We start from the raw sequence: 27,044 nt of genomic DNA, 5'->3' as shown, positions 1-27,044 counted from the left end.
AGAAGGGAGGGAGGGAGGGAGGGAGGGAGGGAAAAAAAAGAGAGGGGGAAGAGAAGGGAGTAAAGGTAATTTTTTTAATGAGCAAAGGTAATTATTTTAATTACCTCCCATTCACCCTTTGGTGAGGGAGAGATTCTGCTCAAGCTTAGGAGGACAGCTGAATGCACAGCGCCCAGCACTGGACAGGTAAGCTTGACGCCAGCTTATTAGTCACATATACCTGCAGCCTGGGAGGAAGACATCACATGTCATGCAGGGTCACATAAAGCTTGCACTCTGGAATAAAGTGAACAACCAGGAACTATGAGAAGCTTTGTAGTACCAAGGGGTAAGTTATCCCCCAAACTCCCATAGCAAGAGGTGACTGAGTTATTTGAATAATACTGGGGCTGGCCAATAATTAAATCACAGTCCTTAAAGATAAGCAGGACCTTCACTTGGTCTCTTTGATAAGGAGATTGTTTGGCTACAGGACCTTATTTGCAGGAGCAGAATGAGAAGGAGACTCCAGGATTAGGTTATTTGAGACCCTCTTAACCTCACCAGATATCAAGGCAGTACCTAATATTGGGCCTTAGTTTCAGGCCTTACACGATACTGATACTTGAGAGAACTCTTGTAAAATAAGTTAGTAGATTTCACCTTATGTCTGAGCCCTTCAGGGTATGGTGGCATCCCAGACAGAATAGGGAGAGCCACAGTAAGAGCCTAGAGGCATAAAGCTGCCTGGAAAATTAGTTAGATTATTTTGGGGGGAAAAATTAACAATTCCTTTTCACTGATTTGTAGAAAAGAAACAACAATATGTCTTTAAAGTTTAGAATATTTAAACATTAGAACTAATGAAAGAAGAGAAGATGTTACTTTAGAGCAGCGCAATCCCATAGAAATACTCTGTGAGCCAGAAATGTGCGTCACTTACGTAATTTTAAGCTTTCTAGTAGCCACACTGGAAAAAAAGCAAAAATAGATAGATAAAATTAATTTTAATGATATACTTTATTTAACTTAATATATCCAAAATCTTACCATTTCAAAATGGAACAATATAAAAAATATTAACAAGATATTTATATTCTTGTTTTCTTACTAAGTCTTTGAAATTCTATATATATTTTTACAGTTACAGCATACCTTAATTTGGACGAGCCACACATGGGAAGTGCTCAATACCCACATTTAGCTGATGGCTACCATATTGGACAGCACAGATTTAGAGCATCTTGAATTGAATTAAATTTGGAACAAATGCTATATAGTCTTTTCATCTGTAACTCAGCTGTGAAAATAGCAATATCTCACAACTGAGTGCAAATTTTTAGACAAGAGGTAGAAAATGACTGACATTTATATTGTTAATGCCACTAAACTTTTTACTGTAACAACAGCAGATGTTACTCCTAGATCCCAACACACTTTCCTACTAAGTCTGCTGGCAGCCATTGTCAAAGAATTGAACCTGGCAAATAAGGTGAGTCCAAACACCTTCCCTTTCCTAAATATATAGCCACCGCTTTAAAATGACAATGGATAAGTAAATCTTAACCCTCTATTCCATACCACACTTTAAAAACTAGGTTGTAAGTAAGACACTAGAAATATATGCAAAAAGAAGCTATTGAGACTAGGTTCAAAAAAAAACCTCTTCAACAGTATCATATATTAGATCTTCTAGATGACAATTGTAACTTGGCTACTTGACCAAATAACTATGTACTTTATACCTAATGTTAAACTCAACCGTCTAACAGACCTTATGTGCTTTTAGAATTCCAGAGAGAATACTGAGAGTTTTCCATACATATTTAGCTTTCCACACATTTTTACACTGAGTTCTCCAGCGTATACACACAACTGTAATAAATAAACTGTGTAGCAAATCCCTTAGTAACAACACTCCAGTGATTCTTACACACACACACACACACACACACACACCCATTCTATTGCTCTACTTACAAAATACATATTTGGTAGACCTATATTACTTGGAAAATCATATAATTCAACATAGTTTTGCAAAGTCTGAATACTTTGGTTAGGAGATCTGTTTCATTTTGATCATGCATTTTTTAGTATTCCTATGGGTTTTCTCTCCAGTAAAAGTATCTTCTCTTCTGACTAAACTCAGATTTTTCTGTCATCTTAAAAATACCATTGCCTAAGAATTCACAATTTCCTATCATGTATTGCTATATGACATGGGAAAAAACTTCATTTTTGACATAGAATGATTAGAGAAAACCTAGGAAAAGAGGTGCAAAGATTCAGAAACTTTATTTTCACATTATTTTTAGTGTTTTAAAATTTAAAACAAAAATTCAGACTATATTATTAAATATGGGGACTATAGTCTAATAAGGAAAATATCATGCCCAATAGGTATATAATTTAAAGCACAGGAAGGTGGAAGGAACTGTAATATAGTCTAGCAAAGTCAGGATGTGCACTGAGAAATAAAGCACAGTTTACAGCATTGTTGAAATATTTGTGAGGCAATCCTAAAAAATCTCTCCTGGTAATTAACTAATAAAATAATCCATAGAACACTGTCTGGGCCAAACCAACTTCATTCTCTGTTAGTACACATTTGAATGGCTTTCTTTCTGGTCCCTTGCTTGACTAATCTGTTTCCCATAGAACACGGGCATTTCAGTCTGAAAATTCCCTTAACCCTTTAAAATCCTTTAAAATTTTATCTTTCACGTATGTTAGGCAAATAGAGACAAATTAAAAAGTAATGAGGAGGGGACCCAACTGCTTTGAGAAGTTTCCACATATGGGCTAATTAGTGATTCCATCTGAAAATATTCCCAGAAAGCTGGATGGGTAAAGCAGACTGAGATAAATAATGCAAAGACCCTGTGGCAGTGTCACAAACACCATAATCAAGGCTGCTTGTGAGTTCAGAGTCTCCAAGTGCTGTGGCTTAGAAAAAAACATCAATGAAGTAAAACTGCTCTAACAACCTCAGGGTTATCACACACATCCACACACACACACACACACACACACACACACACCACTTTATTCTTTCAACCTTTTGGTTCAGGCTAAGGAACTCTTTGAGTGTTTATATCATACCCATCCCCCACTTTCAGGTCTGTTTTGACAGAAGGTGAAATAGAATTTCTTACATCTAGTTTGCAGTACTGTTAAAATGCACAGTCTTCATTCAAACACTGGTCCAGCTACATAAGCACATGGAGATGATTAGCTGTGAAATAAGGCATTAGTCCACAGCCTCAAACACCAAACGAAATACTTTCTGATTACAGGGACTACAACCTCTGGAAGTCCCTTTTGTAAAATGACAAGCCTGCTGGTTTAGTCTTCTGATACAATGCCCAACTGTATTTTTAAAGTACAATCGAGTTTCATCAACAAGACCAGAAGTACTGCTGGTTGAAATGCATTCTGTAAAGTTAGTGGAAAAATAACGCTAGCAGCTCCATAAATGAAGGGTAAATAGCACTATTATGATAATTTCTGGTTTAATGCTTTCAGCTAACACAAGAAGACTATGATTTGGAAGTTGCAATGGAGATATTAGAAGAAACACCTAGATACTTCACTGGAAGTGCTGCAAAAATGACAGCATAAATTGTGCAATTTCACAACCCTCCAACCCCCCCAAAAAACCTACAAGCATTTAATGGCCTTATGACTATGCATGTGACATGTATACTTTATTAGAGGCATTTCTCAGTTTCCCTCATCTAAGCTGTTAGGATTGTATAAGACTAAGTCAAAGCTGATCCTCTTTCTAAACCCACCTCTCCCCACAGCCCAAAATGATCCTAACTGCCCAAGGAAAATGGGAATATTGAGCTCTCCCAGTAGCTGTATTCATGGGAGCAGCACTTTTGTACTTTGCAAGACCAGATTGGGCTCCCCACCTGCATTGGTGACCCATTTAACCGGACTGATTTTACTGCTTTGTCAAACTTATTGGGCATGAAAATAAAGTCTGCTCTACAGAAGTAAACAAAGGGCCTGGAAACAGTTTGAAGCCTGCCTGCTAATGAAGGCCCTTGGTCACTTCCTCCTTGAAAATCAAGGCTTCCTGCAAAAAGAATAAACTGCCCTCCATGACAGAGAATCAAGTAACCAGGTATTTACATTTAGACAAGATTGAGTCTCGTCTGGCAGCCTAGAAAAATGCACAGCTGTCAAGAATCAAATAAAGGCTTTCAAAAATCTTTCTCAAGAAACAAGCATGCCATTTGAAGAGCAAAGCAGTGAGCAATTTCCACTAACATCACAGGAATTTTGAAAACTAATTCTGTTTGAAAGACACAACCTGCCCATACCCATCAGAAGGTCTCTGGTTTCAGCCTTTAAAAATATTATTATAAATTTTAACATACTAGATTTGTCACCTCCTGTATATGCTTTTTGCTTTAATAAAACAAAAGATCTAGTGTACTGATTTTTCACCAAAAAAGAAATGTTTAACATTTGGTAGAAAAGTTATTTTTCCTTCATACATATATCCAGAGATATATTATTTTAAGCAGTTTGATGGGATCTCATAATTAGTTGCTAATTTCAAAATCTTGCTATAAAAGAACTTTATCTCTATCATACATGAGAGTTCATTCATTTTCATCAGTTTTGATGTACTAGAGATTTCACTTGTGGTGTACCCTAGGACTGAAGAGTTTTGAGAAATATCTGGAAGATCATGGGTTAGGGTGTATGGAATTGTGAGGTGGCTTGGACAACGCTGGGAGCTGGAAATGGGTGGGTAGCAATTCTGAGAGCAGGAAGACTGCCTCTGTCTTCTTGGCTGCATAACTAGGTCTTGAGGAAAAGCATATGCCAAAAAGCAGAGTAAAATTAATAAATAAGTGGATAGATAAATGCACTCATCCATCCGTAGATGCAGTGTTCAATCATTCAGTGAGTATTTATTGAGTTCCTGGCACTGAGAATATGAGTGTTAGATTGTTAGATACATTGAAGGGCACAGAAATCCCTGCCCACCTGGAACTTGCAATCTGGTGGGCGTGGGGAGTGGTAGGGATAGAATAAGTTAAATATGCATGTGTGTGTGTGTGTGTGTGTGTGTGTGTGTGTGTGTGTTCACGTGCGCTAAAGAAAAACAAAAAAGTCAGGGGAGGGAATGTGAGACTAAAGGGGTGTGTTGACATTGTAGATAGGTGGCCAAGCAGGTCTCCTTGAGAAGCTGGTACTTGAGTTAAGCGCTGGAAGAAATGAGGAAGATCTAAGGGAAGACCTTTCCAGGCAGAAGGATTCCCAAGTGCAAAGGCTTGAGTCAGATCATGTCTAGTGTACTGAAGCAGCAGCAGGGTGAGCAGGTGTAATGTAGAAGATGAAGTCAGTGTGAAATGGGGAAGCAGGCCAATCAGCACCCAACAGACCAATGTGGTCCCACCTACTTTTACTTGATGAGAAGCCACTGGAGGGTTTGAGAACAGGACTGACATGGTCTCACTTATACTTCCATGGGATCAGCTGACAGTGTGGTGGAAATAACCACAGAAAGACAGAGAGCATCACAGAGGCTTATGAAGAGGTTCCTGCTGTATCCACATGTAAAGTCATGGTAGCTTAGACAGTGGGACAGCACTAGATTTGAGTAAGAGAAGTACCTAGAGCACAAGTTTAATTTAAGGAGGCACTCGGCATCAGCAATGTTCACATGTAGTGTCAGCAGGGTCTTCGCTTGCATGGCTGAGAGGGAAACTTTGTAGCCTATGCACCTGTCGTGCCTCAACTGGATCTTGGATATGTTGGACAGGGAAAGGACAGTCAAATTCAGAAGGTGGCACTGACATGATGTGCTGATGGTGTGAAGTGCGGAGGAAAAAGAAGAGTCCAAGATGACCCCACATATTTTAAACCTGTAGAAAGAGATGGCCATTTTCTGATAGGAGTAACCTGTAAGGGAAACAGGTTTGAAGGAAGAATACCAGAGCTCAGTTTTGGATGTATAACACTTTAGATATTTTATTAAACAACTATGTGAAGATACATGAGTCTGGAGTTCAAGTGTAGGGTATAAAATGACAGTTACCTGGCCTAATGAAACACAATCCAGGGTGGTGATGGACAAATAGGGCAATACACTACAACATACAACTTGCCATGAAATGATACTCTGAGATTGCTATAAAAATTCATAGAGAAATATCCAGCCTGAACTTGAGGGCCTGGCAAATAGAAGTCACTTAATAAATGCCAGTTGAGAGCAGGGCAGCGTGGCTCACACCTGTGATCCAAGCACTTTGGGAGGCCGAGGCAGGAGGACCACTTGAGCTCAGGAGTTTGAGACTTGCCTGGGAAACATAGGGAGACCCTGTCCCTACAAAAAATAAAAAAGCATGATGGTGTGCATCTCGGGTCCCAGTGGTTGCAGTGAGCCCAGATCACACCACACACTCTAGCCTGGGCAACAGAGTGAGACCCGGTGTCAAAAAATAAGTAAATAAATAAATAAATAAATAAATACTGGTTGAATATATGGACACTACTCATTTATTTATTATCTACTTACTAATTTTACTCTGTTTTATGGTTGATTTATTTTCCCAAGACCCAGGCAAGAGGCCAAAAAAACTGAGGCAGAGAAATGTCTGGAAGAAGAAACATTTAAGGTGACACTTTAAGGAAGGACAAGATGATATGGTTTGTCTGCGTCCTCACCCAAATCTCACCTTAAATTGTAATAATCCGAAGTGTCAAGGGTGGGGCCAAGTGAAGATAATTGAATCATGGGGGCGGTTTCTCCCATACTGTTCTTCTGGTAGTGAGTAAGTCTCATGAGATCTGATGGTTTTATAAAGAGGAGTTCCCCTCCACAAGCACTCTTGCCGCCACCATGTAAGATGTCCCTTTGCTCTTCCTTTATCTTCTGCCATGATTGTGAGACCTCCCCAGCCATGTGGAACTGTGAGTCCATTTAACCTCTTTCCTTTATAAATTACTCAGTCTTGGTTATGTCTTTATTAGCAGCATGAGAACAGACTAATATGTAAGCGTTAGTTATGTATTAGTGGGTTTGGAGGAGATTACAGAAAACATTTTCAGAGGCAAAAACTAATACATGAGAAGGCCCTGGGAGAATGTTGCTGGTGTTATCAGAACCAATGGCAAATGATGCATACTCAAAATCAGACATTATTCTCTTCCGCTGGAAGAGTACTGTAACATCAGCACTTGGGCATTGGCACTTTTGTGACGATAGCACAACAGTAGTGCTCTGGTGTGTCCCTGGCACAACTCTGGTCTGGATATCAGCGATGGGAAAAGACATGGCTACAAGAGCCAAGGAGGAATAGAATGGTAGATGCCACATGGTAGGGAAGAGAGAACCCCCTGTCCTTGCAAGATTCTAGAATTCTTGGGGAGAAATTGAGGGATCTGAAGCTGGAGCTTTTCAAGAGCAAGTTAAAGCAAAACCGGAAAAAGAAAGAGAAAACAGAATTGTAGAAACGTAAGTTATAGATGACAAATAAATGGATAATGCTTCTGCATTTTTTAAAAGAGCTTTCTTTTGAATTGATTGTTTTCTTTATTCCAAACAGGAAAACTATCAGTTAGGGAGGGCAAGTGAATGAAGTGGGTCACAGAGTTAATGAATTATTTAATATTATCAGTACAATTAATGGCAGATGGGGGAATTTGAACACAGGACCCTTAGTAAACAATTTATGGCTTTGCTTTTTGTTTGTTTGTTTTTGTTTTTGTTTTTGTTTTTGAGATGTGGTGTCACTCCATCAACCAGCCTAGAGCAGGGGCAAAATCATGGCTCACTGCAGCCTCAAATTCCCAGGCTCCAGCCGTCTTCCTACCTCAGTCTCTGGAGCAGCTGAGACTACAGGCACATGGACACCATGCCTATTTTTTCATCTTCCTTCCTTCCTTCCCTTCCTTCCTTCCTTCCTTCCTTCCTTCCTTCCTTCCTTCCTTCCTTCCTTCCTTCCTTCCTTCCTTTCCTCCCTCCCTCCCTCCCTCCCTCCTTCCCTCTCTCTCTCCTTCCTTCCTTTTTTCTTTTTTTTTTTTGTGGAAAGACAGGGTCTCAGTATGTTCCCTAGGCTGCACTCAAGTAGTCCTCCCACCTCAGCCTCCCAAAGTGCTAGGATTACAGACATGAGCCACTGCGCCCGACCCAGTTTATGTTCTTTTAGACCAATCCTTGATATACATAAAGGTAGGTAGAAGAAGAGAGGTGAAGAGGAGAAAAGAGCAATGGATACAACTTGTTTGAAGAAAGGACAGTTTGCATCTCCCAGGACAGTGACACAAAAAAGCCGTATATTTTGATAATAAATTTATTTTCATGTGGTCCAAAATAAACTTTAGTGTATTTTTCAAGAAACTGTATTGCTTGCTTGTAGGAGAATAAATTAGTATGAACCTTCTGGTGGTACTTTCTGATTAAAATCAGAATGTTACATACTTAAAAGCCTTAAATTCTGATTACCATATCAGTTGTTGCGCTTTGGGCTATAAGTAACTGAAATCTCCAATCAAGCCGTTTTGGACATGAGGAAATGGATTACTCACATAACTAGATGTGGAAAGGTTGAGCAAGTTGCTGCTTAATGTAGCCCAGTGGCTCTACTTTTGTTCTTTATGACTGTCTTTCCCATATGTGGGCTTTCCTTCAGACAAAGAATGAGTTCTGGGGTTTCTGAGGTCTCATATCCATACCTAACATTTGTTATATTTGATATTTTATTATTATATCTAACAGAGCAAAAGAGGGAAGTCACTTCTGAATATCCTCCCCAAAAACGATGAATAACTTTTTCTGAAGCTCCCAGTAAACTTTTCTTGCTCTCTCAAGATCCCAAGCCAGTCCTGAATCAATCATTGACAAAAGAAATGTAACTGGCTGATTAAAGTCACCCCTAGCATTAGGGTGGGCTCAGTGTCTCCCATGGCAATTGGCTGCACAGATGAGAAGTGGGAAACTACAGAGAATTGAGATCCTTGTTAGGAAAGAGAAAGAAGAAAAAGGATATACTGGCAACCAACGATATCTACTGTTATGGCATTTAACCCCAAAATTTCACCTTCAGGAAATCATCCTAAGGAATTTTAATTCATGCTTATAAATGCTTAATAACTAAGAGAATGTTTGCCACAGTCTTATTCATAATAATAAAATATCAGATATAATGTTTGAAAATAAGTTGATTAAAGTATGATATATTTATAATATTCTATATATCTATTATATCTGCAATATTTCTACATTCACAAAAATATGCTAGAGTTCTTTAAAGACTTGAAAAATATGGTCACAAGACATCAGTACATCAAAAAAGCATACTTCAAAGAAATATGTTCAATATTTGTTAGGAAAAATACACTATATATTTAGACAAAGAACTAAACAGATGTATATTGAAATAAATGTTAACAATTGTAAATTATATTAGAGTAATGGGAAGAAAAGATGTTTTTCCTGATATCGGTATTTTCTAAATTTCTTTTTTCTTTTTTTTTTTTTTTTTGAGATAGAGTCTCGCTCCATCACCAGGTGCCAGGCTGGAGCGCAGTGGCACCACCTCGGCTTACTGCAACCTCCGCCTCCTGGGTTAAAGCAATTCTCCTGCCTCAGCCTCCTGAGTAGCTGGGACTACAGGCCCGTACCACCATGCCCAGCTAATTTTTGTATTTTTTAGTAGAGACGGGGTTTCATCATGTTGGCCAGGATGGTCTCGATCTCTTGACCTTGTGATCTGCCCACCTCAGCCTCCCAAAGTGCTGGGATTACAGGTGTGAGCTAAATTTCTTATAATAAGCACATATTGTGAGGAAAAAATAGGAGTTATTATTTTAATGCCATGTAATTATATTTTGGGGTTTTATATTTAAATTTGTATATATATATAAATATGTATATATATATATAAATATATATACAAATTTAAATATAAATATTTGTATATATATATACAAATACATATACAATTTTAAATATATATATTTGTATATAATTTAAGTACATATATATGTGTATATATATATATATATATATATTTCTTTCTTTTTGGTCTGGTACTTCTTAGCCACTGATGCTTGGAATCATTACAGATCAGTGTGGTCAACTCACGAAATGGAAAACTCTTCTGCTAGGCTGCTAGGCGAATTACCAGAGCCAATCTAAGCAGCTGATGTGAAAACAAGACTTTTAGAGATCCTCAAGTTAGGGTCATTCTAAAAATAAACTAAGTTATTTGCAGATAACCTAAGCAGTGTACTATCATGTGAGAGATGAGATTCCTTCAAAGCTACTCATGAATGTACATTTAATGATAATAACCATCATTTGTTGAAACTTATAATGTGACTGGCACTGGGTAAGGACATTTATTAATATCCTTTGATTATATATTATTAATCCCATTATACTGATGAAGAATTAGGGGCTAAAGAGGCTATGAAACATGAGATGGTTCACACAGATGGTGCAACCGGAATTGAACCAGGTCCTACTTACTGCAAAGTCTGTGGCCTCTCCTAAGGCCTTATTTGTCTCCAATCAAGCCACATGAAATGCCTTCCTTTTACAACTCTCACCCATCTCAAGAAACACCACTTTTTTACTACCCAAAACAGCCCAACATTTTATGGATATGCTTTGGAAATATATAGATAGACCGATAATTTTATTAATGAAAACATTACATATGCTCAAATATTATTCATAAAAACTGTAGTCCAAAACACCTTCATTAAACAGATGTTCCCCCAAAATGGACTAATACTCATGAACACATTTCTAATATAGAATCTGCCTTTCAGCCGCATGCATCATTTTCATAGAACAAAACACAAACAACAGTTGAGCCTTGAGCAACACAGGTTTCAATTGCACGTGTCTGCAGATACGCAGATTTTCTCTCTCTCTACCACCCCACCCTGGCCACAGCAAGAGAAGCTCTTTTTCTCCTTCCTCCTCAGCCTACGCAGTATGAAGACAACAAAGCTGAAGACCTTTATGATTATCCACTTCTACTTAATGAATAATATATTTTCCACTTCTACTTAATAATAAATGTATTTTCTTTTCCTTATGATTTTCTTACAAAATTTTCTTTTCTCTAGCTGATTTATTATAATAATACAGTATATAATACATATACAAAATATATGGTAATCAACCATTTATGTTATCAGTAAGGCTTCCAGCCAACAATAGGCTGTTAACAGTTAAGTTTTGCGGGAGCCCTATGAGTAAGGTTTCCAATCTAGTCTATCCCATCAGACATGAACAACTAGGAAAGGTTCTGTGGATATGCTTGAATTGAAGGTCTAAGCCAAGGAATGAGCAGTGGGCTTAAAATATAAAGGAAAAATGTAAATAAAAAAATACACTAGCTTGGCCTGTGATATTCCTCTTCTTCTTTTCTGGATATCAAGAAATTTCTGGCAGCTTACCATCCAAGAGAGATTCTCCTTCAGTTCAAATACCCTTCACACAGTTATTATTTATAACAATACTTCACTATAAATTGTTCTGACAAAATGAAATACCTTATGTATTTACCTTTTCTGTGGAAAACATCCAATTTATATAAATATATAAAAACCCACATAATAAAAAACATATTTCTAGTCATTGAGTACTTTCTCACATAGAAAAATAATATCCCATATATTCCTCTAGTATACAGTATCACATCATCGGAATATAATTGCAATATTTCATTACAACACTTAGCAAAATATTCTTCTAAGTACTATTCTCCCAAGTCCCACTCATGTTTCTTCTTCATACAGAAATGATCAATTCATTTAATGATGGAATTAATATATATTTTTGGCACCTCATCTTCACGATTTCACTCTTGGATCTTACCTTTTAAAAACGTTATTTCAAGTAGGAAATAAAGCAAGAGATTTCCTCTTGTTTTCTTGTTGTTTTTTTCCTATACTATATATGTAATTTCTGTAGTGTTGTTTTGTGTATTTTGGTATTACAAAATTGTACTTCTTAGATTCTGTTAATAATACTTACTGGGGTGTGAGGCACCTGCATTATCAGGTAGTAAAATGAACCTGGAGAAGTGGGAGGAGCTAGTATTCTCAACTGGTAAAGGATTGATTCTTCGATGGGTTCAGCATTTCACTGCCCTCTGAAATTAAGTGGCAAAGTAATAGCATCCCTTAAAAAACAGAATGTTGGTGAGAGGTAGAATAGCAGGAGGAATTCTGAAACATGGAGAGATGGCTACTGGAAAGAAATCAATGAAGTGCAGAGTCTCCCAAGATGATGGTAGAAGCCACAGGACTATATTAAGATTGGGCCCAAATACTAGTTTAGAAGAGGGTAAATAAAACTAGCTTTACTTAAGAGTACAGCCAGCTTAATTACTGGCTAGTGGACATATTTCAGACAAATCTAACTGGAGGGAAAAACAGACCAGGAGAGAAAGCCAAGTCATAATGAAATAGAGAAACCTCACAAAGGGATAAAGGAGGTAAATAAAGGTTAAAGCCAGATAGCCTAGAGCTCAAAGGAGAAATTCTGGAGGCCAGATAGGAAAGTGCCTTCCTACTCAGGGGTTTAGGGATCCAGGGTGGCTGGAGAATAAAAGTAGAGTTCCACCCAGGGCCAGAGGGAACAACCTGGGATTCAGACACAGCAGTGGTGCCAGCTTGAATCTACCTCGTGCTAGAGTCTGAGTAGCCTGGTCTTCACCCAACACAGATAACACTGGACAGGGGCTCCCAGAAAGCAACATCTAAGAAGGGAGTTTGGAGAGGGGCTAAAAGAAAGCAGGTTAAGCCCCAAGTGTAACTGAATGATGACCAGGGATAACTACTTACTAGTGCTTTTATGATTTCTTCTAACTCTGTAACTTCCTCTGTATTTGTTAATTTTTTAACTTCTGTTTTTCCTATACTTATGAGTAGTAAAAGTTTTCAAAAAAAAAAAAAAAGAAGAAGAAGAAGAAATACTTTGATGATGCTTCCATCGAGTATCAATCAAGTCAAACCTGTACGACATTTACAAAGAATTCACATATCACATTAAGCTCTTTGGTTGCTGACTTGTCCTGCTACATGATGCACAGAAACATTCAGCCCACAGAAGGGAAGCCAGTAGAGTCACAACTGCATGAAGAGCAAAAACTTCCTTCCTGTAGAAATGGGTAGGAGACTCCGTATCTCTTACAACAGAAATAACTGCAGAAGGTAGATAGTCTCTCCTTGGGGTTGGAGGATGTGCTACCAGACAGTCAAAGTAATTTCTCCTATAATAATATTGCATTTATTTATTTACATACTTAATTGTACCTATTGGGCTAGAATCTCTTCGAGAACAATAATCATGTTTAAGTCATCCTTCATCACTATTATATAGCATGGAGATTCAGTACATTATTTAAATATTCCAGGACAATATCAATTTGTGATTCCCATTAGAAAGCAAAACTTTAGTTGCCACAGATCAACAAAATGGATTAAGAGATCAAAAATAAGGCTGTACCTTTTTCTTCCTTGTAGAATTTGGAACTTTAAAAGGAATCTCCACAATAAGTTCATATAACTTTTGCCCAGGGCAAATTTATTTTACAGGTATGTGCCCTCTTTCTCCCTAGACTATATACAGACCCATTCATCTCTCACACAATCAAAGACACTCCCAAAAGGGAGTACCCTTGACACCTTGACAACTCCAATCCCTCCATGACTTGGCACCTGCCTGCCTCTGCAACCACATTCCCAGCTGGTCATCTTTTCAGGACTCAGTTACCTCCTCTCTTTATAGTTTCCAGCCCCATACTCTGTTCAGAAAATTCAATCACTTCCTCTTTTTAGGCCTTCACTCTTCTGTGTCTTCTATCCAGTATATTACAGTAGCTATAATAATATTGCATTTCTTTATTTACTTATTAATATCCGTATTAAACTAGAATCTTTTTGAAAATAAGAACAATATAGATGCTTGGTAAATGAATGACAGAAAAATGAGAGAAAGTCAACGTTAGAGAATTAAACTTGCCCAAGGTCTTACAGTGCCTGGGGCCAGAAATAGACCCACGTGACCCCATCTGTGTGACTCCAAAACTCATACCCATTCCACTATATCCAATAGATTGGAGAAAAAAAATGCTTTTTTTCTTCTACATTAAAAGGATCGTTCAATTCAGTGTTGCAACATTAAAGGAATTTCAGGTATCACCCGGGTTCAGCAGCCCAGTGGATTTCAGTAAACACACCTCCTTCCTCTACTCCCTCTCCATCCTCAAGATAACTTTGTTAAGTCGAAGTTTGTGAAGCCAATTGAAAGAAAGCACAAGGGCCACAGGAGACAGGCCTGAGAACAACCCCACTCTACAATCTCCGGGCCAGCCACCTCCCAGTCCACAGAATATGCTCACATAGGGCTCCATTCCCTGTGGTCCCTCCTGCCTATTGTATCACTGAGTGCTGCTTTGTCACCTCCATGCTCCAGCACCCTGTAAGCCTCCAAATCTCTTGAGCACTGACTCCCACTCTGTGCCTCCTTCCCCAAACTTCCATCAATGGTCTCTTTTCTGATATTGCCTCAAGCTCCGCCTGGCCCCTTTTGGAGCCCAGGATTCAGAGAGCTGCATTCCCAAATAGACCAAGAACCATGATAACAAATAGCATTTATCAAGTTGTTGTTGTTGTTTTTAGCAGCATTTGAAATATCATCATTATGTTATTCTAGCAGCCATAAAAAATCTTTCTTCTTGTAAACCAACGTTTAAGTTAAGAAACAAAGGCATATCTTTTCAAAATCATCTATAACCCCATACTCCAACAGGGCACAGCTCATTTATAAATATGCAAATAGACTAAAACTGGTTGAAATGAGACTTCAACTATGTTCCCTCCCTCCCCCACCACCTGATACTCCAAGGAGAAGCTACCCGATCCTGATGTTTACAGAATGACATCCATCACACAGGTAATTACTCATCCATCTCAATGCTTCCTTTTAAGTTTGCCCTTAAGAAGCTTGTGATCTCCCAAGTCAAGGGCCTTAGCAAAATCAATAAAAACTCGTCCTATCAGGCCACAAGCCAGATCATTTTCCACCTTTTAACAAGGCAGTGGTTATTAAATGCCTTGTTTGAAAACCCAAGTGGGGTGATCAGGCTTTCATGATGAGAATAATCCATCAATTGTACATGTGCTATCTTTTCAGTGTCTTTGATATGAGTGATAAAGTAGGTAATGGCCTATGGTTTTTCAATATCTGAACATGTTCTTCTTTTTTACATTGGGGTTGCAGCATAGCAAAGGGAATTTCATGACTGGAGGAAGCTTGTTAAGAGAGAAAAGAATTTCATTGCATTATTTCAGTCAATACATAAGATACGCTGTTGGTTCCAACTTTGAAAGCTGAGCTCCAAGCTGTCAGTGGCTTCTTTAGTTCTAAACTCAGCTATTCAATGACCAGATTTTGAAACCTGCAAATTTGCACTAGCATACACCTAATCATAATAATTCATATCATACCTTTTCATTAGTTGGATTCCTGCCTGAATTTGTAGCAGGATTGAGATTTCGGATCACACAAATTTAAAAGTGTCAGTTGATATTAGATTCTTGTTCAAGTCTTCTTCAATGCCAAACAATCATAAAATAACAACCACACAGAAAAAGCCAAACAAATATACTTTTTGTGAATGTCTGTGAAAATAAATCTGTCCTTCAATACCTTTCCAGCATCGTAATTGCTAAAGTCTTGTATTCCAACAGTGTCAGACATCTGTGACTGATAAAAAGAATCTATCACTTGACAAATGGAAGATCTTCTTTCTTCTTTTCGTATTCTGTTTGATTTAGTTAAGGAAGCATTTTGGAGTTACACATTTTCCACTTACGATCTAATCCTTTTTATTGTTTCACAGTAATGATGAAATTAAAAGGGGACTATTTCAAAACCCTCACTGTATCATTCCAGATTGACAGAATCAACAAATTCAAATTTCAGTCTATGACCACTTCCAGTAAGAGATGATTATCTGGCACTCTACCAACTAAAAAGGCCTAATAAGCCAGCACTCTTGCACTTTATCAGGGCCAAGATGATTGAAATGGTGGTAGAAATCCTGAGAAACAGCACAATTTTGAGGTGTCTTCAAATTTATTAAATGAAGATTAAACATACTTATATAGGTTTGATACTTCTAATGTTCTAATTCTTTAACATTAAGTAAACCCCAAATGGCTTATGTGGTTATCTGAATTTACCAGATTGTCCCAAACACCTATTTCTACAATCTAAGGGCATAACAGAGAGTGAGCTGTTCTCATCTTTCCTGGCCCCTCAGAAATAAGCTCTGACATCTGGGCCAAAAGGAATGAGGCCACAGAGTCAATGAAGACACACTGCACTTTGCATCTCCTGCTTAGTCCTGTTCCCTTTGTTTTTATTGGAATTTATTTAGAGAGAAAATGATGTAGATGAAGAAATAAAATGGGTCAGCCTCAGCCAGCTTACATTCCCCTTGTTATGAGTAATAATGGAAGAAAAATAGTGGTGAGGAGGATAATGTGAATAATCACGAGCCTTTTATTTATGGATTTAGGTTTACTTTACAAAGCACTCTCAGCATATTATCCCATTTATCTCTCAAAGCCATGCTCTGGGGTGGGGGATGCTGTGGTGCAGAATACCAGCTCCACACAGGAGGATGTACCTCGTTCCAAATCCCTGATCTGTCACTGGCTGTATGACCCTGGACAAGCTACTTAATATTCTCCACCTTAGTGTCTACTTACTTCATAAGGTTGATGCAAGGATACGTGAGATTATGATTAGGACAATTACTAAGATTCATGGAGCACTGACACAGTGATTTCATGAATTTTCCTATCTAAGCTGCGCATTTCCTAAGAACTACTATCATTGTTATCTGTATGTTATCAGTGTGGAAACTGAGGCATAGAAAAGTTCAGGGATTTGCCTGTCATTTGCCAAAATCAGTGGAAGTTTGGATCCTGCACTGTTGGCCTGGGACTGATATAGTTCATCTTCCTGCTCCAAGACAACAGCCTTCTTCAATCCCCTTTAACTCGCTCTCCTTCCTTCTCTCATGAGTCTCTGCCCCTGCACTCTCCTCCCTTCTCTGCCTCATTGGTGCCTACACCATCTCTAGGTCTCCATTTGGGAGTCAATTTCTCAGGGGTGTCTTCCCCAAGCTCCCGTGTAGGTGAAATCCTGCATTAGAAGCTCACGTGAGACAAGTCCCTTTACAGTAGAATGCAATCCTCTTTAAAATTTTACCTCTCTTTGTTGGATTACAAATGTGATGATGGACTGCCTCCTCTACCAGTCTAAAAGCACCTGAGACAGACTCTGTGCGAGTATCCACTTACCATTTTCTTCTCAGCACCTAACACTCCCTGACGTGAAGAACACAATCATATTTTTTAAAAGACTTATGAATGAGTGAATATACTAAGAGCATAATATATTTTGGCTCTTATTCTGTCCACTCAAGTTTGCTGATGAGGAAATTAAGGCCCAGCAAGGTTAACTAAGCTAACCATGGTTACCCAGTTTGTGTGCTCTAAATCAGACTCACACTGAAGTCTTCAGACTCTGCAAGGCTCTTACAGTCATACTCAATTATTTTCTAATTAAATAACAAACAGATGTGACAGATAGAATAGGCTCCCTCAAGATGTCAAATGCCTAATGTCCAGAACCAGTGAATTTGTTACCTTGCATGGCAAAATGGACACTGCAGATGTGAGTAAGTTAGGTATCTTGAGACGGGGAGATTATCCTGGATTATCAAGGAAGAACTAATGTTATTACAAGTTATTAGTTAATTAGAAAATCCCTAATAACAGAGAGGCAGGAGGATCTGAGTCAGAGAAGGAGGTGTAATGACAAGCAGAGGTCCTCATGATGCCACTGGTAAAAAGAGACCAGGACCCAAGGCATGTGGGAAACCTCTCGAAGATGGCAAAAGCAAGGAACAGATTCCTCCCTGCAGTCTCCAGAAGGCAGATAGCCCTGCCCACACTTTGCTTTTAGCCATATAAGACCTATCCCCAGACTTCTGAACTGCAGAACATTAAGATAATAAATTTAAATTGTATTGTTTTTATCACTAAATTTGTGGTGTATTGTCAACAGCAGCAATAGGAAACTAATACAGATGTTAATGACGTTGGATCCATTGGTAAGGTTGTCTGCATGGTAATGTCAGAGTAAAATGTCATGGATATTATGCTGCAAGCTGAAGCTCAATGGGTAGAGACAAACAATACACTACAATAAAAGACTTCTTGTTTAACGCAGTCTAACCAATTAGTTGTTTGAGCCAGGTATTTCAAAGAAACGAACAAAAATCTATTCTTTAGTCTCTAATCCTGAAAAATCTAAATTAAAAAAAATCCATGATTAATCTCATATTCTTTTTTTCCCGGAGATAATCCACTGTATTGGAGAAAATCCCTGACTTAAAGGCAGAAGTTGTTGATTTAAGGCCCATTCATCTTCCTTTAACCAAGTAACATTAAGTCACGCACTTGCTCTCTCTCTTTCTTCATCTTAATTTGAAAGGAACTGAAAGGCACACTTTGAAGCTACTTCCCAAATATACCATTCTATAATTTTATCATATTACTACTTGGCCTGAGAAACTTCACTTTTTCAATGAAGAAGTCTTGCTATGTTCTAATCTGCCTCTCCCAACATGCCCCTCTCCAGGATTCTTCTTGCATATTACCCCACAATGAAACTAAAATTCATTCTGCAGGCATGTGCAACATTTATAGTTCATGAAGATTACAAAAGAGTTGAGAGTTCTGTCTGCAATAGGTCATTCATTGTATATGAGTCCAGAATCTTCACCAAGCCAGGTGTTAGAACATGGCTCCACTCTGAGTCTGCCCCTAATATGTGGGAAAATTCTGCATAGATCAAGAAGCTCCTCATTATCTGCCTTTAACTTACAGGTGTATAAAAAATAACTAATAAAATAAAGCATCTTAAAGTATGATTTTTAAAAGCCTATACTTTTATCAATGAAATATACATACTTCATACCCTTTAGATTGCTTTTAGTATTTATGATTTTAAAGACTCATACAAGAGAATAAGAAATGTCAAAGAAAGTGATCAGAAGCAGTGCATGGAAGAATGGTTTACAAATAAGTCCTTGGCCTTTTCTCCACTGGAGAGCTGTAAACATAAAAAGAATAAGAACTATCAAAATCAGAGATGCTACTGGCGTCACCACATGCCTGCTGACGGACAGACAATTTTGCTAATATACTCAGTGGAACTGGAAAAATTGAAAAATCTATTCTCTGTATATTGTAATGGCTCAAGCAATGAAAAATTTATATTAGTATTGATGATGACATCCTTGGAACAAGAAAGATGCAGGGGCTGGAAGCACACTCTACTTTTAAAAATCACACCAGGCATTGTTTCTGGAAAGACACAATTCCTGTCTTAACTAGTGCTTTGGTGGCTTATCTTCATTATGAAACATATAGGATGGAGAGATATATAAGAAAAAGAATATTAGTCAGCTAATGGTAAAAAGAATATTAGTCAGCTAAGGGCCTTCTTTCCAAACCGACATTTTTCAATATGCTGTATTTCTAAATACCCATCACGAAACCAACATTATTAATGCATGGGGATATGTATAGCTCTTTGTCATTACAGAATTGGCTTGTGGCTGACTCTGGAGTGTCTAAGAGACCTGTTTCACAGCTGTCTCTAGGACTAGAGTCTCCTTTAGAAATTCTCCTGAGCAGTTATTCAGGAAAAAGCAGTTATTCAGTTGAGAAGCACCACCATGCCAAACCTATTCTCATATTCTCAGTGGAGGCAGACAAAGCATTTGTGAGGTTCAGCCTCAGTTGTGAGGCTCCCTGTACAACTACTGGATTACAGGATTATACGGAAGGTAGGCCAAGAGTTTCTGAAAAGGAAAAGCAGGTGGGAAAAGTGAGTCATTTGCAAAAGCTTAAGTTCCATTATTTCTCTAGCAATGCTCAAAAAACTGGAAGCATTTCTTCACCTTCCTGAATCCAAATGTTTATTAAGTTCATTGGCTAGGCTAATATTTATTGAGGTGTCCATGATGGGCCAATATAGACTAAGAGTGATAGGTTACAGTAGGGTTGGAAGGGAGTTATGCAAAAAGAGACTAAGTAGTGGTTTGCTATGGTAGCCTTGTGGTAGTCACACCTGTGTATAGTCCGTCACACATGGAGTTAAAGGTAGCTGTGTGATCAGTAGACGTATGGTGGGAATAATGGTTTGTTACTTGTGAGGCTAGCTCACACCAAAAAAAAAAAACCCTCATGGCTTCAGCCTTGGTCTTTTGGATCACTCATTATGAGGAAAGCCAGCCACCATGCTATAAGGATACTCAAAAGTCCTGTGGACAGAGCCACATGGAGAGCTGCAGAAGCCCCAGCCAGGAGTCAGCACTAATTTGCCAGTTATACAAGTGGGACTCCTTGAAAGCGCATGTTCCAGCACCAGCAAGCCATCAGATGGCTGCAGTCTCAGCCAACATCTGACTGCAGTTCATGAAAAATGCTGAGTCAAAACTGCTTTATCAGTCCTGAATCACAACCCACAGAAACTTTACAAGAAAATAAGTCATTCTTCTTTTAAGTCACTAATTTTGGGGATGATTTGCTACACTGCAATAGATAGTGAATACTTTCAAAAGGATGCCATGAGTTTGAGTAGACCTAGGAGGCAATCTAACACAGTGTTTAGGACAGAATTACTGGAGTTACACAGGTCTGCATTTGAATCCTGACTGTGATTCTCAAGTCATTTCACCTTTCTAGACTTCAGTTTCTTCATCTGAACAGCATGGATAATAATAGTGCTTATCTATCACATTGCTGAACTATGTCATTCTCTAGAATTCATTCAAACTCTCCAATTCTGGATGACAGAAATGTATATGTGTGTTTATATACTGATTTTATCTATACAGAGAAGAAAAGAGAGACACTTTATTAAGTGCTGACTCTATGTTGGTTTCTGGGCTAACGAGCATTCACACACATTATACTGCCTTTGAGTAAGGTACCTTAATTGATATCAGTTGGAATTGTATCACTTAAAAACCCTCTGTTTCTAGAGGAATTGGTCCAAGGTGAAAGTTGTAGGATAAAAGCTATTGAATTGTAATCAAGTTCTATTGCAGCAAATTAATCTTTGTACAAAAGCTGGGAAGTATTTCATAAACCAGAAACCAAAGAGAAAACTTTATTATAACTTGGCAGTAAGCTGACCCTTTTGTACTCTAGGGACTGGGAAAAATAATCCATGGGTGTTTACTACAGGAAAAACAAAGGCTTATAGGGATGCTCTTGGCCCCAGGGAGGCAATACTGTAAGTCTTTATCAGCTTCCTGGTAGAGCTCCTGGCCTAGACCCAGCCCTCTCGGCCTGCTAGCAACGGAAGCTGTGTTTAGCCTTACAAAAACAAAACAAAACAAAAAAAACTTTATTAAAACAGGCTTTTTGTTATTGAGACCTGAGAATTCACTGTTGTGTTTTTCTTTTAAGTCTCCTGATTTGAAATATTTCATTTTGTTTCTCTCTCTTGTTCCTTTTTCCCTTTCTGCTCTCCCCAGAGTTTCTGGTAATTATGAGATCCTTGGATTTATCCTTCCACAGACTCTCTCCATTTTTTGCCAATTCCAATTTGCTCTGAATCCTGAAATAAATGAAATAAATAATAAATGAAAAGGCCAGAGGCAATGGCACCATCACCCTGCACACCCAGGGGAGAACCCAGAGGTTGTAGGAGGCTCTCTGCAGAGAAGACGGAAAACAATGTCCCAGGGGCCCAATTACTTACTGTAGCTACTGAAATGAGATGATTTATGTCGGGGACCAGGCTGTCCTGGAAGAGTAGCCAAGTGTATAAATTTAGATCTATTATACTAAAAAAAAAAAAAAAAAAAAAAAAAAAAAAAAAACCATCCCTGGTCCCAAAAGAATCCCACTTAAAAAGAAATTAAATGACCCTGGGTTATACCTATACATTCTGCACTTTATATGTAGAGATAGGTATTTGCTATTAAATGACTACTGGATATTCTGACATAGCTAATTGGTGAAAGTTTTAAGATGCTAAGAATATGAACGTTTTGTGTCTCAAATTTATAAGGTCATACCAAATAATTTGAGTTAGGCCACACATAGGTTGAAGAGAATAAACTTTTAATTGAGGACCAGCTTTAATTTTCTGGGGCATTATATGAATAACCAAAGTATTTAACTGGCCATGACCTTGGTGGAGAAACATTCAAGGGTTAAGCTCGCTGGATTGAGATCAAGATTTGATTCCCTCAAAACAACACCCTACAAGGTCACATACTGAAATGAGAAATTCGAAATGTCAAATAGCAATGCTATTTCCATTGGACAAGCATCAAAAGGAAATTTATTAAAGGCCTGGGAGAGTCCAAAGCACAGAATTCCCAGGCCTTAGTTATCAGGAAAAAGGAGACAGTCATTGACTAAAGCTCGGAGGATCGGGTTGCTGCATGAACAAGATAGTTGATAGCGAAGTTTTTTCGAGGGTATACGTGATCAGTTAAAGAAAAGTAAGCACTCAACCTGAATATATGTATTATCATTTATACACATACATGGTTCACTACATAACACGTACATTATAAAATGCACACAAAAACAAAAACTCAGAAAGCAACAATAAGTAGATGCAAATAAAAAGGAATCATTACACGTTCCCTAATACTTCTGATATCTCACCACTGTTACAGCAATGTCACCAAGATTTAGACATGAGGATAAAGATTATAGAAACAGGATTGGGATGGGGTGAAGGACAAGAAATGGGAGACATCAGAGACTGTGGACATTTTTCAGTTTGCCTGCTCAATATCTAATGCTCAAGAAAACAGTTAATGGGTAATAAGGATATCAGTATAATTGCTCAGCCTCTCAATAACATTCTATTCCCCTCCTTGTGACAGTGAAGGACAGTACCAGGGGAGGTGCCTTCCTTATTTACCCTCATCCCACCACTCCTTCGACTCCACTTTCCCATTATCCACATGGCAGTAGAAAAGCCAAACACTAGTATCAACTAGACAAAGACAGGAAAGTGAATTAACTCTTACTTTCTTCTTTTTCTTTTTCTTGAAACAGGGTCACTTTATGGCCCAGGCTGGAGTACAGTGGCACAATCTTGGCTCACTGCAACCTCCACCTCCTGGGTTCAAGCAATTCTTGTGTCTCAGCCTCCCAAGCAGCAGGGACTACAGATGCGTACCATCACATCCGGCTAATTTTTGTATTTTTTGGTAGAGATGGGGTTTCGCCATGTTAGCCAGTCTGGTCTTGAACTCCTGGCATCCAATGGTCTGCCCAACCCTACCTCCCAAAGTGCTGGGATTACAGGAGTGAGCCACTGTGCCCAGCCAACTCTCAATTTCATGGTGGCACTAGAAGGACTGATACCAGGATTTTCTCACAGACTGTTTGCTCATCTGGGGAGCAGTGACTCTCAGACTTGAATAAACCACAAAGAATAATTGTTTAAAGTGAAAATGTCAGACATACTCCCACTCTGGAAAGTCTGTTGTAGTTGGTCTGCTGTGTGCCTGGAAATCTGCATTTTATAAGTATTCAGATGATGACACGGCAGGTGACTGACAGCACACATAAGGAAGAGACTACACTTCCAGATCCTGACTCTTTAGGCAGCAGTGACTCAGGTTCTGTCCCCCCTACACCCATTTTACTGAAGAAGGGAGATCAGACAATATTAACTGTGGGGAACAGGTCTGAGACTCTCTAGTCAGAGGTCAGACAGGTGGAGTTCAGTAGGTCCCCTGAACATCAGTTAATTAAGATCCACAGATGCCATTGCCATGATCTCCTCCTGTGACCCATCCGCAGGTGCTGAGCTCAGCTAACCTACCTTCAGCTCCAATTTCTGACAACACAGTCTTTCTGCAGGGCATCTTGGCATTCAGGAAGCATAATGAGTGAAGAGTCATGGGACAGCCTCAGGATTCTGTGAAGGGGTGAGAGTAAGAAAAAGTATTGAGGTACTATGAGATGAGAGAGTATTCGATACTTTGGGTGTGTAAGGGGATGGATCAAGGGGTGCTGTTATAATTAGAAACATACATGGTGGTAGACAGTGAAGAGCACTGAAATGCTATTATAGAGTCGGATATGATTCATTAAGCAATGAGAGCCTCTGAAGGTGTTTTCAACAGGGTAAACAGGTGCAATAAGTAAAGTTTAAGGAAAGTAACCTCATGGCAACATGAGGATGTATTAGAGACATGGGAATTTGAATGCAAGCAAACTAGGTTCAATAATCATAAGTTTAATAATTCACTATTTTGACACCTTATTAAGGAATAAGGACTTAGCCACTAAGAAACTTAGCGATAGTGATAAAAAAGGAAATTCTCATGTATATTGCTGCCTACCTAGAAATATGTGGCTACCTAATTACAGATTAATGCATATGCATGGTCCTACCACAGCCTTAAAATAAATTAACATGTTTGAAAATGTACCCTCCATTCCTAAACCTTACCTCCAACTCCTAAACCTTGCCATACCCATTATGATGGAGACAAAACAAATTTAAGGAACTTAATAATTAAGCTTAATTTCACACATAGAGAAATTCTTTTTGATGTTGCTTTGGATTTAAACAACAGAAGTAGTATAGCCTTATCTTTTCGGCCAGAATGAGAAGGAAATGCTGAAAAAAAAAGCAACAGGTCCTGGATTGCCTCTATGATAACAACTGTCACTGTATTTTACATGTCTGTTTCACCATTAGAATATAAGGTTCTTGAGGGCAGGGTCCATATTTCTTGTTCACTGTATTAGTTCCAACAACTAGAGCAATGCCTATTTAATATGCAGGAGGTACTTATGAAATATTCTTTATGGAATAAATTGTTCAAGTCCATTAGAATGCCATAGAAATAACATCATAATTCACAAGTGGAAACAGCTATTTTAAAACTCTACTGATTTTGCTAAACAAATCCAGGTCTCTAAAGCTAAGGTCAAGTGACCTGACTTATTTCTTACATCCTGAAAGGCCCCGTACCAAACATGGTCACACAATGAAGAAGGGAATGCTCCCCTCACATTGTGTGTGTGTGTGTGTGTGTGTGTGTGTGTGTGTGTGTGTCCTATATCTGGCCCAGGGACCACATTCTGAGATATCCCATTTGTGTGTGTTACATGAACAAATACATCATGGTAAATGTAATGTAGCTCCTCTGAGAACTGAATGGTCTTCTGTTTATTTTCCTGACCTAAGTTATGTATATTTGACAGACTGAAGTTGCAATACTAACTTTGCTCAATATCTGAAAAGAATATCTTGATTCATGAATTCTGTAAACATTCATTAAATTCCTCACAGCATGTTACATGATGATGAGGATGGATGGAAGGGAGCTAAAGGAAGTAAATATAAAAGCAGAAGTGTTTACATAATTTCACAGAGGGTAAACTGGCATAGAATAACTGCTATAACAAGCAACCTCCAATTTCAGTGGCCGCGCACAATACAAAATGATACTTGGCTCACTCATGCAAAATCCAGTCAGATATCCCGGGTTAACAGCTTTCTTAGGGTGTTCTCCTCTACGTGTCCCTTAGGGACTCAAGCTTCTTTCACCTCTTGACATTATTGTCCTCAACATGTGACCTGCAAGTCCCAATGGAAGGGAAAGCAAGAGAGTAAAAGATGAAGCGTAGGAGATTTCGACAGGCCAGTTCTGGAAGTGGCAGAGATCAGCAAGGATACTGGGAAGTGGAGTTTAGCAGTAAACCCAGAAGGAAAAGGAAGTAGGTTTGGAGAATACATAGCATTGTTTCTGCCAAAGAGTACAAAGTCTCTGATGGTCTCATTAGTCAGTAAATCGTTTCCAGTAGTGAGGCCTGTCAGTCAAGCACAAACTAAAAGGCAATGTAGTATGGTAGGAAGCTGTAATCATTATTATATATATATATGAATTATATTGTAATTATTATATACATTTGATAGCACTATTTTCTGTCAAATCCCTGATAATTTTGCCCCCATCCATTTCCATTTCCAAATCTTTCTTCTGAACTTTAGAATTAATTCATACTAGCACCCATTCAAAAATCAGGCTGTTGCATTTTAAATGGTTATTTTACAAGAGTGATCCACTTTTTTCATGCTAGTAAAGATGACCTTTATAAATTCTAAGACCTAATCATTTTAGTTAATTCAAAACAGGTGGAAAATACCTTATAGGAAGTCATTTGTTATGCACAAGATCAAGCCGAAATGTCATCACCTCTCTGTAACTCTCTCTCCTTAAGACTTCCTTTCCCAGACAGAATTAATTGCCTCTCATCTGTGTTTTCACAGCATTTTATATATACTTGGTTTTAGAAGGAATCTCTTTATAGTACAGTCATGTGCTACATAATGGCATTTTAGTCAATGACAAACCACATATACAACAGGGGTCCCGTAAGATTATAATACCATCATCTTAATGTACCTTTTCTATGTTCAGATATGCTTAGATACACAGGTGCTTATCATTGTGTTATAGTTGCCTACAATATTCAGTGCAGTAACATGCCATACAGCAGGGGAATCCAAACTTTCGGCTTCATTGGGTCACATTTGCAGAACTGTTTTGAGCCACACATAAAATACACTAATACTAAAAATAGCTGATGAGCTAAAATACACAAATGGCAAAAAAAACCTCATAATGTTTTGTTTTTTGTTTTTGAAATAGAATCTCACTCAGTTGCCTAGGCTGAAGTGCAGTGGTACCATCCTGACTCACTGCAACCTCCACTCTCCAGGTTCAAGCGATTCTTGTGCCTCAACCTCCTGAGTAGCTGGGATTACAGGCATGTGCCACCATGCCTGGCTGATTTTTGTATTTTCAGTAGAGACAGGGTTTCATCATGTTGGCCAGGCTGATCTCAAACTCCTGGCCTCAAGTGATCCAACCACTTTGGCCTTCCAAAGTGCTGAGATTACAGGCATGAGCCACCACACCCAGCCA

At 38.5% G+C, this 27,044-nt stretch overlaps 1 long non-coding RNA gene across 1 annotated transcript in view; it reads right to left on the bottom strand.

Moving 5' to 3' along the window:
• The window catches only part of LOC103788553 (uncharacterized), a 204,857-nt gene that overhangs the window by 80,714 nt on the left and 97,099 nt on the right, over positions 1-27,044 (bottom strand). Inside the window, exon 5 of the long non-coding RNA XR_004735151.3 lies at positions 23,924-24,019. This is a non-coding gene — a long non-coding RNA (uncharacterized LOC103788553). The remainder of the gene's footprint in view (positions 1-23,923; positions 24,020-27,044) is intronic.

The sequence above is a fragment of the Callithrix jacchus genome, chromosome 16, assembly GCF_049354715.1.
Source record: "Callithrix jacchus isolate 240 chromosome 16, calJac240_pri, whole genome shotgun sequence".
Lineage (NCBI taxonomy): Eukaryota > Metazoa > Chordata > Mammalia > Primates > Cebidae > Callithrix > Callithrix jacchus.
Note: the sequence above shows the minus strand (reverse complement) of the source record. Positions and strands in the feature narration are given on the sequence as shown.